Below are 16511 nucleotides of genomic sequence, written 5' to 3' on the forward strand. Positions count from 1 at the left end.
ACAGCAATGGTGAACTTCTAGTCGTTTCTATCAATGATTCTAAAGTAAGCGATGAGTGGATACTTGATTCAGGCTGCACCTTCCACATGAGTCCTAATCGGGATTGGTTTACAACTTACGAAACAGTGTCTGAAGGTGTTATTTTGATGGGAAATAATGCTTCGTGTAAAATCGTAGGTGTTGGAACAATTAAAGTTAAAATGTTTGATGGAGTTGTCAGAACACTTAGTGACGTACGGCATGTTCCAGAATTGAAAAGAAATTTAATTTCGTTGAGTACTCTTGATTCAAAAGGGTACAGATACACAGCTGAAAGTGGGGTTTTAAAGATTTCCAAAGGGTCCCTTGTTGTGATGAAAGGGCAGAGAAAGATTGCCAAGTTATATTTTTGCAGGGTTCTACTGTTACTGGTGATGCAGCAGTCGCTTCCTCTTCCTTGTCAGATGATGATATTACTAAACTTTGGCATATGCGCCTAGGGCATATGAGTGAGAATGACATGACAGAATTGAGCAAAAGAGGACTTCTTGATGGGCAAGGAATTTGCAAACTAAATTTTTGTGAGCATTGTGTTTTTGGGAAGCAAAAGAGAGTTCGATTCATTAGAGGAATCCATAACACGAAGGGAACGTTGGAGTATATTCATTCTGATCTATGGGGGCCATCTAGAGTGCCTTCGAGAGGTGGAGCTAATTATATGCTAACCTTTATTGATGATTTTTCCAAAAAAGTTTGGGCGTTCTTCCTGACGCATAAAAGCGATGTGTTTTCCGCATTTAAGTCTTGGAAAATTATGATTGAAAAACAGATGGGAAAATAGATAAAATACCTCCGCACAGACAATGGCTTAGAGTTCTATTCTGATGAGTTTAATAGATTGTGCAAGTCAGAAGGGATCATGAGACACTTGACAGTTCGTCATACTCCACAGTAAAACGGTGTTGCAAAATGAATGAACAGAACGATCATAGAGAAGGTTCGATGTATGTTGTCAAATGCCAACTTACCAAAGTCATTTTGGGCAGAAGCAGCCTCTACTGCATGTTTTTTGATCAACCGATCTCCATCCATTGCCATTGAGAAAAAGACTCCACAAGAGGTATAATCTGGTAATCCTGCTAATTATTTTGATTTAAAGATTTTTGGGTGTCCTGCGTATGCTCATGTTGATAATGGAAAATTAGAACCGAGATCCATTAAATGCATTTTTCTTGGTTATAAAGCTGGTGTAAAAGGGTATAAGTTATGGTGTCCTGAAAATAGAAAAGTTGTGATTAGCAGAGATGTTGTTTTTGATGAAACTGCTATGCTACCTAACTTATCTCTTAAAGACTCTTCCAATAAAGAAAATCAAAAGCAGGTAGAGCATCAGATTAATACAGAGTCAACTCCTCAGGCCAGAACAAAAATTGAGAATAGAGTTGCTTCTTCACCACAATACTCTATCGCCAAAAACAAAACTAGAAGAGAAATTAAACCTCCAAAGAAGTATGCCGAGGCTAATCTAGTTACTTATGCTTTAAATGTGGCTGAAGATATAGATACGAATCAATAGCCATTTAATTATTCTGAGGCGGTTAGTTGTAAAGACTCAGAAAAGTGGATGTTTGCTATGCAAGAAGAGATGGAATCACTCTACAAAAATAGAACATGGGACCTTGTGAAACTTCCTAAAGGTAAAAAGGCTATTCGTTGTAAATAGGTGTTTAAAAAGAAAGAAGGGACTCCAGGAGTTGAAGAACCCAGATATAAAGCAATGCCTGTTGCAAAGGGTTACAGTCAAATTCCAGGAGTGGACTTCACAGATGTGTTCTCTCTAGTTGTTAAGCATAGTTCGATTCGAGCTTTGCTTGGTATTGTGGCCATGCATGATTTGGAGCTTGAGCAGTTAGATGTAAAAACTGCATTTCTGTATGGAGAACTTGAGGAGGATATTTACATGCAACAACCAGAGGGTTTTATAGTCTCAGAAAAAGAGGACTATGTTTGCTTGCTGAGAAAGTCCCTTTATGGTTTGAAACAGTCACCAAGACAGTGGTACAAGAGGTTTGATTCCTTTATGACTTCTCATGATTTCAAAAGAAGTAGTTTAGACAGTTGTGTTTACTCTAAGAAAAACAGTGATGGTTTTTTTGTGTATCTACTTCTTTATGTTGATGACATGTTGATAGCAGCAAAAGATAAATGAGAGATAAGAAAAGTCAAAGCCCAACTAAGTGAAGAATTTGAGATGAAAGATTTAGGACCAGCAAAGAAGATACTTGGTATGGAGATTCTCAGAGATAGTAAAGCAAGTAAATTGTACCTAAGTCAGAAGGGTACATTGAGAAAGTTCTTTGCAGGTTCAATATGCAGAGAGCTAAGCCTGTTAGTACTCTTTTAGCAACCCATTTCAGACTTTCATCGACTTTGTCTCCACAATCAGATGATGAGATTGAGTACATGTCACATGTTCCATACTCTAGTGTAGTGGGATCTCTCATGTATACTATGGTTTGTTCACGTCCAGATTTATCATATGCAGTCAGTGCAGTTAGCAGATACATGGCAAATCCCGGTAAAGAACATTGGAAAGCAGTTTTGTGGATTTTAAGATACTTACGAGGCACTATTGATGTTTGCTTACAGTTTGGAAGAACTAAAGATAGAGTCATAGAGTATGTTGATGCTAATTTTGCTAGAGACCTTGATAGAAGAAGATCTCTCACAGGTTACGTCTTTACAATCGGAGGTTGTGCAATTAGTTGGAAAACCACTTTGCAAACTACAGTCGCTTTGTCTACCACTAAAGCTGAGTACATGGCAATTACTGAGGCTTGTAAAGAAGCTATTTGGTTGAAGGGACTATTTAGTGAACTCAATTAAGACCTTCAAATCAGTACAGTATTTTGTGACAGTCAGAGTGCCATCTTCCTTACAAAAGATCAAATGTTTCATGAGAGAACAAAACATATTGATGTTCGGTATCATTTTGTTCGTGATATTATTGCTCGTGGTGATATTGTTGTGAGCAAAATTAGTACTCATGAAAATCCTGCAGATATGATGACTAAGTCACTTCCTATAACCAAGTTTGAGCATTGCTTAGACTTGGTTGGTGTTCATTGTTGAAGTTAAACCTTAAGGGGTTTTATGGAATAGGTGGAGAACTTGTTCATTAAAAGTTCGCGATGAAGAACTTGTTCATTGAGAATTTGTGTCAAGGTGGAGATTGTTAGAATTAAGTGACCCGAATTCTTATTTAATAAAATATGATGAAAAATAAAATAAAAGTAAAATCCATATAGAACTAGACTTCTTTTATTTTATTTTAGAATAAGGTTTTTAAACCTTATTAAACTCCATCTATTTTATATTGATTAGGATAAGGTGTTTCAATCCTACTAGAATATGGCTTTACAAGCCTATAAATAGACATAGTCTATTCCTTTTGTATTGGATTCAAATTTTCGACATAATGAATTTTCTTCTCCTCTGCCCGTGGTTTTTTTCCGAAAGGGTTTTCACGTAAAATTTGTGTGTTATTTTATTTTATTTTATTTTTCACATGTTATTTAAGTATAATGATTTTTTAATATATTTTTAATTTGTTGAAAAATATTTATTTTAATATTTTTAGCATATTTGGTATATTATATTTTTTAAATTTATTTTTATATAATAAAAAATAATCTAAAAAAATTAATACAAGTAGGCTGAGTCAAATTTAAGTTTAACATTTTTAATTTAGGTTGAGTTTGAGCAAAATTTTAAATTTATTTTTCAAGTCGAATCAAATCTAGACTAAACAAGCTTAAAATTTTGTATCGACCCATCATCAAATCTATTATGATGAGAGGGTATTAAATTTATGCTTATCCAAGTGTCAAACTATTCAAAGATGTTGAAACTGAGCATGTGAAAAAATAAAGTCATGGTTTTCTTTTCCATTCTGGGAATTTGATTACCTTGTTTGTATTCTATGACCAAACTTGCCAAAGATATAAACAATGAGTATATATATATAATCAATTTGGAAGAGTATGTAGAGAAGGGTGACGATGAAAATTATATTAAATAAAACTTAAATTTAAATTATTATTTAATATTAAATTGAAAATTTTTATTATCAAACAAAAGTTGTCATGTGTTAATTCTGATTGATCGAAATTTTTTTTTAAAAGAAATAACCATATAAGGGTCATAATTGTTACAAATTTATAGTTTAGTTATAAGAAAGTTTGTTGAGATGAGCCAAAATTTGATTTTTTTTATATGATATAATTTTTATTTTATTTTTTAGGATAAATTAAATTATTAATAAATACATAAAAATTTAAGAAAACCAATATTTGGTACTTCCTCTGACTTTTTGGACACTCCCTCGTAATTTATATGAATAAATTTACAAATATTTAAAATTAAATAAAGAAAGAAACAATATTTGACACTCACTCATATTTTTTAATATTCACCCATAATTTTAAATATTTCTTTGTAAGTTTTATATTTCATATTTTTGGTATTATCTTGTATAATTTTAATTTATTTTTTTATCGGATTATCGCTGTAATTGGTCAATATTCTTTTATTTGGTTCATTGAATGCTATTCCACGGAATGAGGGTTGAATAGCCATTCAGGCCCTCCCCCTTCGAATGGATAATTCAATGCCTCCCGTAATAGGCGTTTCCTTTTTCTGACCAAAACACCCTTATACAAGGAGTTCTTTGGAGAAAGAAAATTCAACACCATTAATAACTCACAAACAGGTAAAACAACCTTTGAAGGTTTAAAAAATTAAGAAAAATAGAATGAACAAAAAAGAAATCAGAAAAAAAAAGAAAGATTAAAAAACTTAAAAACATGAGAAAATTGAGTTTTGGGTTGTTGATCTCCAAGCATGAAAACACCATTAAAAGAGGAAGAAAGTAGGTTGATGATAAAGACGAAAGAGAAATAACTAGCATGATGGAAATCAGGAGATGAAATTTCTAAAATTTTCAACGTGACGCCAACTGATGGCAGCGAATATAATGGCTAGCAGTGGACCTATTAAAACTGAAAAATAATGTATTTTTCAACCTTTTTCTAATTTTCTTATCCTTTCTTTTTTTTTTTTTTTTTGTAAAAAGAAGATGAAGGTTCTGGATAAGAGAGAGAGTGTGGAAAAGATTTAAAAAAAAGGTAATGAAGGTTTTTTTCTGATATTAAAATAATAGTAGAAATTTATATGTAAAACTAATATTTAAATATTTTATGATTTTTTAAAAAATATTTTATAATTAGTTGGGTTTTAAAGAAATTTTCTATTTTAATTATAATCAATTTTAAATAATTTGTTTAAATATTAATACTTGTATTAGATAATACTTAAAAGATTTTGTTAAAATGGGTATTTTTATCATTTGAGCATTTATTTTTATGCTATTACACTACTTATTTCCTCGAACCAAATATAAGAATATTACTGCATCTCTATTCTATTCCACTCAACTTAACTATTGTTGTACTCATTTCATTCCATTCTAGCCATATTTCATTCTCACGTAATAGCATTCTATCATCCTAACAAATTAAACATATGTAAATGAAAGCTTATTGAAAACTGACCGTAGAAGCTTCAGTAAATTTTCCTTGTTTTAGAGCTATTTTATTTGTTTAAAATTATATAAAAAAATTATAAACTGACGTAAAAGTTGCGTTAATTATAAAATAAAATATCCAAATAATGCTTGGCACTTAGGAATTTTACTATTATTTAAGTTTCTTTTTGAATGTTAGCAAATTATATTGATTTAACTAGTCATAAAATTATCTAATTTGATTATCAAAAATATTTAATTCATGTTTTAAGTGTTAATTAGCTCAATTATTATCTTTTATAATTGTCAATTAGCTTAAAATTTTTTAGAATTATTTTAAGTTTAAATTGCTTTATATAAAAAAAATAAAAACACTTTCACATTAATATTTTTATTTTGTAAAAATAATAAATTTTTAATTATTTTCAATTGAATTGATGTTGGTTAACTTATGACACTAACTCAAATAAAAACTTAAATATAAATAGATTTTATTTGGATGAAACCTTAACAATACTTGTACCGATACAAGTTAAATTTATATATGGTTTAAATCAACTAAACATCCTCTATGATCTAATTTTTAAAATATTGTAATTGAGTTCTCAAAATATAATGTAGCAATCAAGTTTTTTGTCAACTTAATCATCAGCATAGGCATTAAAGATTATTTTGAATATCACGTAAAGTATATTTAAAATATGTTAGTCAAATTTTAAAAACTATCAACCTACTGCATGCATAGTTTAGATCTATTGAGTTGAAGAAAACATGTAACATATCCTATTCAAGTTGGAGTACGGTAGGTCCAAAATGACTTTTAAAGCTCAAGATAAAGCTTACACTAATAGATGGACTCGTAGTTTGAAAAATCAATTATATAATTCAAATAATGTGCCCTACAGAATATTATCAATAGGCTTAAGAGTATTCTTCCCTCTCTTATCACTCCCTTTCAAAATGCTTTTATTCTTAGATGTCTCATTTCAGATAATATTATTTTAGCCACAGAAATCCTTCACTTCATCAAAAGAAAAACCAAGGGCAAAGGTTCTCTAGCCATTTTTAATATTGATAGGAGCAAGGCTTTTGACAAGATCAATTGGGTCTTTCTCCTATCTGCTCTTGACTCTTTGGGTTTCAATCAATATTGGATCAACCTTATTAGATAATGTATCCCTATGTCTCTTATCAAGTGTTGATCAATGACTCACCATCGAAAGGTTTTGCCCCCAATAGAGGCCTACAGCGGAGAGACCCTCTTTCTCTTAGCCTTTTTTGTCATCTGCATGAATGTGCTTTCTCATATGCTTTAAGATGCTGAAAATAATGGTTCTATTCAAGGAACTTTTCGCTGATGATTGCTATATCTTCTTTCATGCTTCGATTCAAGCATGCAGGTCACTTAAAGCTCTTCTTAATTTTTTTTCTCTCGGGTCTCCAAATTAATTTTGAGAAGTCTGAGTTTTTCCTCAGCCCCTCCCTTAAGGTTCAAGCAAGAAGATGGTATGGTAGTATTCTTAATGCAAAAAAGTTGATATCCTTGGAAAGTATCTTAGCCTTGAACTAGGTAAAATTCGGAAAAAGAGAAATCTTTCACAATTTGCTAGACAAGATAAGAGCGAAATTGACTTCTTGAAAATCTAAATGCCTTTTAATGGGAGGAAGACTTGTTCCTCAATTCCTCTTTACCACCTTTCTGTCTCTAAAGCCCTTTTAATATTTGTGAGGAAATTGGTAAGAGAATTAGATCCTTTTGGTAGGGCCATGACCCAAGCACTAGAAAATTGCACACTTGTAACTGGGACACTCTTTGTGCTCCCACTCATAGGGCGGCCTTGGCATTAGTAAAATGAGTATCTTTAACGATGCCTTGCTTTCGAAAACTGCTCGGCGTTTTCTTACTGATAAACATTGCTAGCTCATCAGTGTTCTTAATGGAAAGTATTGCAATAACTGCCCTTTGAATTGGTAAGCCTAAACCTTCTGACTCGTGGGCAGGGGAAAACATCCTTATTGGTAGCGATATCTGCAATAGCGGTAAACATGTACAACTCTGGAGTGGGACAAGAGTTGGATTTCCACAGGCCTGCTACGCCCGCTTATTGGCACAGTGACACATCAAGATTAGGCCCTCAAACAAATTCTTTTGTCCAATCTTTCGTTCTCAACAAAACGATCTCCAACCGATCTAATAGGATTGTATGAAAATCGAACTTTAATGGCCTCTTCTCGGTTAAAAATGCTTATACACACCTCTATCAAAGTAACCTCGGTGCTTTTATGCAGGATCCTCAGCAAGCTGCATGGAAATTCTTTGGCACCTTAAGATCCCTTTTAAGATCATCATTTTCTTGTGGAGAATTTGCAAAAATGATTTTCCCACTAAAGATTTTCTATCAAGAGGCTCTCAATGAAACGACTCCTTTTGTCCCCAATGTAAAGAAAGTAGAGAAATTATTGATCATCTCTTTCTAAATTGTACCTTTACAATAGCAGTCTGGTTCGGTTCCCCCTTGTTTCCGCACGGATTCTTTGAATGGTCACTTCTGTTTCAAACTAGATTCTTCAGTGGTTTCAAGATAATGATATCTCAATTGCGTTCTCAAGAATTTTCTACATGGCGATGTCCTGCACTCTTTGGATTATCTGAAAGTCAGAAAACAACCTCATCTTCCCAGGTACATGTCTTTGCCCCCACGCTGCGGCCAAGAATAATAGAATATCTCAGATATGACTCTACATTCCTCAACTCCTTTCCAACAATGTCGACCTCTCTCAACAACAAAGACTTTAATTGACCCAATCTGTGGATGCCATTAATATTCAATGGTTGTTTTCCTCATCATTATGCACAGCAGACAAATAGTTTAATTGGAGGATATGCAATTGCCTAGAATAAATATGGATCTAAACTCATATATGTTCTCAGTTTCAGACTTGCCAGCAAGCTTCTTGTCTGTATCCTTATATACTCCTGCTTTTTAGAATTCATAACCTTAAAATGTTGCAGCTTATTGAGCGCTGACAAGAAATGGAGTAACATAATCACAGGACGTCTAAAGAGGGATGGAAACTTCAACTAGCCTTTGAAGATATTAAATCTCTTCTCCAAGACATTAACATAGTTCTGCAACCAGCAAACAATCGCTATCTAAAGAGCAAGGCTTTTCATTGAGTGAAGACCGTTTCTAAATATTTCATTAGCTTTACTTGGCCTTAATTGTTATTTTTCTTGTACCAAAAATAAACCATGATTTAAATATAGTTTTTTAATCTTGTTTTAAAATGTAGTTTTTTTATTTAAATAGTTATTAAATATATATATCATATCGAATCCAGCAAGTGTTCTATTATCATTTTTTTAAGTTAAAAGTGATTATTGTGGAAAAAAAAAAGTAAGTTATATATGATTATAAGTTTTTTTAACTAAATAATATAAAAAAATAAAATATATACAGAAATAGAATAAGGGTCTTAATATTTATTGAGCTAGGCAAATTGAATTGTGTAAAACCGGTGCCACCTGACTAATCGACAGCACCTCTCTCCCCTGCCACTAATGACATCACATTGTAAATAATATTTCTTTTATATGCCGTCTGACACATTGACAACACCAATATTTGACAACTCAAACTACTCATATTTTTTATACGTATAGACGAAAAGAATTAATATATAAAACAGGTCCAGGTTCCAAAGGTGGGTGTTTCACAAAAAAATTATTTAAAATATTTGGGTGCCGCCTAACACATCAGATGCATCAATATAAAAAATATTTTTTCAGCCTATACATATATAAAATACAAGTATTTTGAGTTGTCAAATACTAGTATCGCTGATGTGTCAGGCGACACCCAAAAAATTTACTTTCTTATACAATATGATGTCATCGGTGGCAAGGAAGAGAGGTGTCGCAGATTAGTGAGCTGCACCAATTTTAAACTATTCAGTTTGCCTAGATCAATAAATATTAGGACCCTTATCCTATTTTAATATATATTATATTATTTGGATAAAAATTCATGTTTAATAATATGCAAAAATATCATAACATGATGCTATTTTTTAAGTATTTAAGTGCTTTGGTGTAACTTATCTTACAAGTTCTCTTTTCTATTTACTAATAGCATTTTTTTCCACAAAATTCGATTAAATTTGAAATCAAATTTTATTTCTCTTAAATGTTCTTTTTAGAATGAAATTTTAACTAGAAACAATTGATTTATCAAATAACAATTTGCCATTTCTACACTATCTATAAATCGCATACTTTTTTTTTAAATCTAGCAATTTATATATTTACATATTGTTTTGTATTTTTAATCATGCAAATTAAACAAAACAAAAATTTATATATCAAAATCACAAACATAAATACACTAAATGAGCTTAGCATGTATTTCTTTAAAATAACCTGTATCAATTGCATTTAAACCTATCATATCATGTTCATTACATTATTTTCATGTTTATTTTTTCTATAAAAAAAAATCAAAAAAGCATGTTGCCAAAAACTCTATTGAAAATCATCATCATGTTCTACAGAAGCACGAGAAGATCTTTTAAGAGGTAATTGAATTCCAAGAGAAGGTCCACTAGATACGGTCTTATGAAGTGTACCTTGTAAAGGGATGGGTGAAGTAGATGATGATGGTGGTGGTGTTATCATCAAAGAATTTCTATTGGAAGAAACAGAATTTAATAGTTTGTGATGTTTGGATAAAAATTTTGACCTATAATCCAGGTTTTGCTTCACGGAATTCTGGATTTTATTGCGTTCTCTTTCTATCATGTGACTAACCTTTCCAATGTTCTGGCTTTTACCGCCCTCCTTCCTGCATCCTTGGTTTACCTTTGATTCAATAGGAACAAGCTTCCCATCTACTTGATTGGTGAAAACAAATGTGACCTGCAATATATGTTTATATAATGCTTAGTGCTTGTCCTACTCACGCTCAAATGTGAGATTAAATACAGGTAGACGTATCATATCCTCATAACCATGTCCGGATATGAGTAAGGCAAGAATATCAGTCACAACATGGAAAAACAAAATTAAAGATCGAACAGGTTCAACCAATTCAACTAGGCAATTCAATAATCTTGAAATTTTTAAAAACACAAATTAATGATAGTTGAAATTTCCATTAGATAATAAGGAAAATTTAAGAAATCAGGAATAAAATAGATATACATTTACAAAAACCAAGATAAAATGAACCAGAACATAATAAAATGCCCAATTTTTCTTAAAATTCAAATTAATAAATAAACAAAAAGCCCAGTTTACCAGTTTTTATTTGGCTTTTTTTCGATTCTAGTTCCAAGTTCTTTTTCCAATTCCAGCTGATTCTCTATTTATTTATTTTTTTGTTCAACTTATGTAATTGAACTAGATGGATTGGTTTCCATTCTAACCAATTGAATCAGTCAATCCGGTCCAATTTTAAATCCATGCTTCATGATAAATTCCAGTGGAGGAAGTTGTTCTACATAAGGTCAAGATCATTAACTAGCAAAGAATTATAGTGCGGCTTTACGATTGTATGATACAAAGTAGCATCAATATTTGCATTACCTCACCGCCAGCTGAAGCTTGGAGAATAGAATCAGGTACTGATTCTGAGTGAAAATGATGCCCCCAGCTAACTAAATCCTCTTCTAAGGGACTCCCCACCTGAAAACAATCCCAAAGAGAAGATAAACAATAGGAAACGAGAGGCACAAGTAGTATATTCCCTTAATAATAGCCAAACCTGTTTTCTGAGCTCTTTAGCTTATCCAGACATCCAGCTATTCCTGCAAATCCACCTATGTCAAAAACCTCTTGATCTGATCCATAGCTTCCATTTTCTGATTCACATCTCTCCTGCTCTCCTATGTTCTCAGACCCATCATTTTTACACCGATTGCAGTTCATCTTCCATGAATTTCAGACCTGCGTAGTTGATGAGATAAAAGATTCATGTCACACAAACATGAAGATGAACTGCAAACTGCTCTAGCTAAGATAAATTTGAAGCGATGATTGAAAATAGAGTGAACTGGAATTTCCAGCATAGCTGTATACAAGTGAAATAGCATAAATGTGCTTGCTTGAAAAGACATGAAAAAGGGACTTTATAGTCTGAATTAGAGGTTTACAGGAGCTTATGCTGTGAATTCACGTTGTCTGATAAGGATACACCTACGGTTTTGTGTAACCTCACAATCTCTCATGTGCTCTAGAGGAGATGTTACTTGTAAATCTACTGAATAAACAGATGATATTATGTAATGCAGGTATCATTCTTTTAGAGAAGACGTATAAGAGTATGCTGTAACTTAGAAAAATACACTACCTCACATTATCATAAATGTGAAAAGGTCACGTAAATCTTCCGTTGAGAAAACGTTTCCCTGCAACTCAAAAGTCTCGAGCAGTTGTCATATGATGAACTAAAAGCAAGCTTCAAGGGAACACACATAAAAATTGACAAATAGGAACCTGTCCCTTAACGCTGTCTACTTGCTCCTGCTGGATAACTTTTTGCAGCCCTTCCTTTGACATTTGCCGCTGGTACACCTACAGAAATATAATATGCTCTCTCATTACAACTATCTATTGGCAACTTTCATACAAGAAGACTGATTTATATTGAGTTAAAGTCACATCAAACCTTTTCTTCAATTGTTCCAGTACTTAGGAATCTGTAAATATAAACTCTTTTTTCTGCCCATCTCTCCAAACCCTTGCAGCAGCCTAAGTTATGTTAGCAAAGGGTCAGAATATTGGTTCACATGACAAGTGCCTACTTTATCAATGACAAAGAAATAATTGGAGCTCAGACAAGATATTACTTGCTTATCGTTAGCTGGGTTCCAATCAGGGTCAAACAAGACCAGTCGATTACCACCAATCAAATTGAGACCACAGCCACCTGCCTTGCTACTTAATAGGAACACAAACTCATCCTGCAAAATGTCAAATCATTCTGGATTATCACTGATAAAGCCTCCAGAGAAATTATGAACTAGAGAATCCTAATCCACAAATTTATCACGTAAAGAAATTTTATACCTTGGTTGAGTCATTAAAGCGATTAACGAGTTTCTGCCTTTTGCTAATTGATGTGGTTCCGTCAAGCCTCAAGTATGGATATCTTCTTTCTCGACACAATTGAGCAAATAGGTCCAGTGTCTGATGCATAATAAATTCAGTTTCACAAAAATTGTAATAGATTGTGATTTATCCCAAGGGTTATCTAATGCTAAATATAAACAATGATACGGGTTAGAGTAGGAAAAGAAGATGTCCATGACTAAATGGGTCTGTCCACCATGAACATGTTGTTTCTATCCTTGAAAGACAGTTAAAAATAAGCAGTACCTTTTGCTATCAATGATTTATGATAGTCTCCTATAATATGAATAGAGCAATGCGACTGTTATCACTGAGCAGCATATATATCATGACATGCAATCATCTCCCAATTCCTAATTCCTACACCAGGTTGTAATTGCTTCTAAATTCACATTGATCAGAAAAGTAGCCTGCAAGTGCAGCCACCTTTTGGTTTTGCTTCTTTAACTACATGTTTTCCCATTACCAGATACTTCAGTTGATATTTTTATTGTAGTTTATTTAGCTGAAATGGTTATTGAAACAACCTAAGAGTAGTTAAAGTTGAGAACATTTTGACCAGAAACATGAAACAACTATGATAATTTTCTATAACAACTTGTTAACCATTTAAACTGACCTGTGTATAGTTTGAAACAAGAACAATGCGATCATCAGTTCTCTGACGTAAATGAGCCAGCAATCGAGCTAATACATGCATTTTCCCAGATAGTTCAACCCAAGCCCCATCACCACAGTCCAGGATCCCGATCTAATAAAAGGACAAACAAAGTCTTCTGAGATTTCAGATCGTTAACATAAAGCATAAGTATATCAGATACTGAGAAGCCTGCCTTCCTGAGAACATCTCTGGTGGAAAAACCGCATACAGTCCTCAAAACCAGTAGTTTCCCGGACTTCCACTTTTTATGGTATCATAAATGAGCTACATAGAGAAATATCATCTATTGGAACATGGTAAATTCCTTAAAATTAGTAAAAGAAGAGAAATCAAGTAGAAAGGTAAACAACACAAGTCAGATAACACAAAGGCCAGCACACCCAGTTAATTTTGAAATGCTGAATGTAAAAAAGGACATTATGCCAGAGAAGGAATGGAAAACTGACAGCACACAAATAACAGATTAACCTTTTCCACCACTAATTCAATAAGTACACAAAACTCATCATAAACTAAGAATCAGTCAAGAAATATGTTTTTCCCTCAAACTATGGTACCTTCGGATGATTGCAGAGCTTCTTAAGAGCTGTAATATAAGCCAAAATCTTGTTGCTTTGTTTCTTCAGTGATGACTTTTTTAACCTGAATTCGAGAGGGACAAGAAAACAATTGCATTGGTCTACAGAGTGTAATCTTTTGGTGGCCATTGTAAAGCAATAACAAATCAACCAACATTTTTTGAGTGTATAAAATGGTTGTACAACTCAGACTGAAGAGGAGTCAACTTGCAGCATACTACTTCAACTATCTGCAAGAAGAACAAAATGTCCAGAAGGAAAAAAAATCAGATAACCCATTAAATATTTAGTCTAGTCACCAACCTCTATTTAATATTATAAGCCTTTAGTAAAAGATAATTTGTAAATAGAGTTTAAGAAGATGACAATATATAAACAAAGTAAGATGTAATTCAATATGAGACCATACCTTTGGAGGCAGATGATTTGATAGCAACGCATTAGTCCTCCTCAATATGAACTGCAATCACTTAACTTTCAGTCAATTTGAAAAACACTGGAAGTGGTTATTCAAAAGAATTACAGCCATGTCAACACAAAAGGATATGTATTTCAGGAAGTGAACAACTGCTCATAAAGTTCAAATACCAAAGAGAATGTAGATATAACTCAAAACTTTAATCTTGCTAAAAGTAACAATAGTAAACCAAGATTACTGATTCATATGCACTTAATTCGAAGAACGTCTGCAGCTAGCTTCTTCTCTTCTTCACTAGAAGTTGGTTCTCTCCAAATTATTGGTGTCTTCATTATTTGTAGGCAACAGATATATAAGAACAAGCAAGTGTTTTAGGGTGGAAAAGACAAAAGCAAAAGGAACAGCAGGAATAATAGTCACCAGAAATACTAGTTATAGAAGGTCCAAGGAAAGCATATTCTTCTAGTGCAACTATAGCATACATTCCTAACTTCTCTAATAAAATTTATTTAGATGAATTTAACAATAAACTATGAGGTTTCCACCATGATACTATTATCCTTCACAGATTAGGAAACCAACTTGACTATATATATTTCTACTGCATGACAACAAAAGCCTACTATAAGGTTATCTTGCATAGACTTGACTTCTAGACCTTAAGCAAATCAATTGCAAAACATTTAACTGCCCATAAGCAACTGGCCTTTACCACACAAAGGTAAAGAGTCCAGGAAAAAAAAAATGCTTACTATGGTAGAAAGGGGATCAAACAGCTATTTGGATATGCAAGGTATATTACTGATGCAACACAAATAACAGCATGTATGTAAGCTTTACCCAGTCAAGGGCAAATCCTTTTCATAGGTTTTAGCAGACCAGTGTGGCAAAACAATGAAGGATATGCACTACAAATTTTACGGTAAAAAAATGTATGCGACTTTAAGGGTAACTAACATATGGACTGTGGAACCAAACAGGTACAACAATATAATGGCATATTAAACCTGAAACAACAAACTAAGGACAACAGACCCGAAAGACGAAAAAAGCAACATCACCCAAAACCTGGTGTCACTCATGAAGTTTTCACTCATGGCCAAAGAATACTCTTCAAGATCTTCTGTTGGAAAAGAGAGCACCAGCTAACCTACATGTTAAGAAAACCAAACAGACTACTCAACAAGATATCTGAATATCCTGAGAAGCCTGACACACAAAGAAGATCACAAGCTTCACTTTGGCAAAATTTTGATGAATGCATCCTAAATGTCTCATATGAAACAATCAATACCTGGAAACCATTGATTAAATTGATAAAAAAATTTCGAAAAGAATGTACTACCAAATTATGAAGTGCAAAAATTACCTGCAACAAGCTACGGGACTTGTGAAGCTGTCAATTCCAGAGACAACGTCATCTCTGCTGCTTTCACAGAGAGCTATAAGTTGAACTCTCTGTCCAACCCACTTCTTGATTTCTGCCTCCCAGTTACTGACAAGACTGGTTGGGGTGACAATTATGGCCTTCTTAACCATCGGCTTCCCATCAAACCCTTGACGAAGAAGAGTATATAGTAAAGTGATTGACTGCAATGTCTTTCCCAAACTGGCAATATCGAAGGATATGTAATAAAACCAATAGTACGACAGCTGAAGTCATAAACTCAGTATGAAGGGATTTACCCTGAAGGATAAGATATTTACCCCATATCATCAGCAAGAATGCATCCGTTTATATTGGCAGCACTATACAACCCGGATACACATTCAAACATGAACTGAACTCCTTTCTGCATTATAAAGGGCAAAATATAATGTCTCCCTTAAAATAAATTAGAAGAAGATAAAACCTACAACCAAATTACAGAATTCTATAAATGATAACACGCTCATTCTAAATATATGCATTGTCAATGACCTATACCATATTCAAATAAAATCCATATTCGGTCGCTTTAACTACAGTTTCAAACAGAACATGATCATTTGTGAATTGCATTTACTGGCACATGCACCCAGACACAAATTTACATATAAAAACATGCAGCTATGTAAATAAAGCTACCCTGCAATCCCAAAACCGAACTGCAGGGTCGAGACTGATGAACAATGAATAATACCTTTGATGGGTCGAAGGAAACGAACTAGCAACGGATCCA

General features: G+C 33.1%; 1 pseudogene; it reads right to left on the minus strand.

Annotated features, from left to right (window-relative positions):
* Window positions 1–10085: 10085 nt before the first annotated feature.
* On the minus strand, window positions 10086–16148 carry LOC121212262 (protein CHROMATIN REMODELING 25-like; annotated as a pseudogene).
* Window positions 16149–16511: the final 363 nt, after the last annotated feature.

The sequence above is a fragment of the Gossypium hirsutum genome, chromosome A13 (genome assembly GCF_007990345.1).
Source record: "Gossypium hirsutum isolate 1008001.06 chromosome A13, Gossypium_hirsutum_v2.1, whole genome shotgun sequence".
In the NCBI taxonomy this organism is placed as follows: domain Eukaryota; kingdom Viridiplantae; phylum Streptophyta; class Magnoliopsida; order Malvales; family Malvaceae; genus Gossypium; species Gossypium hirsutum.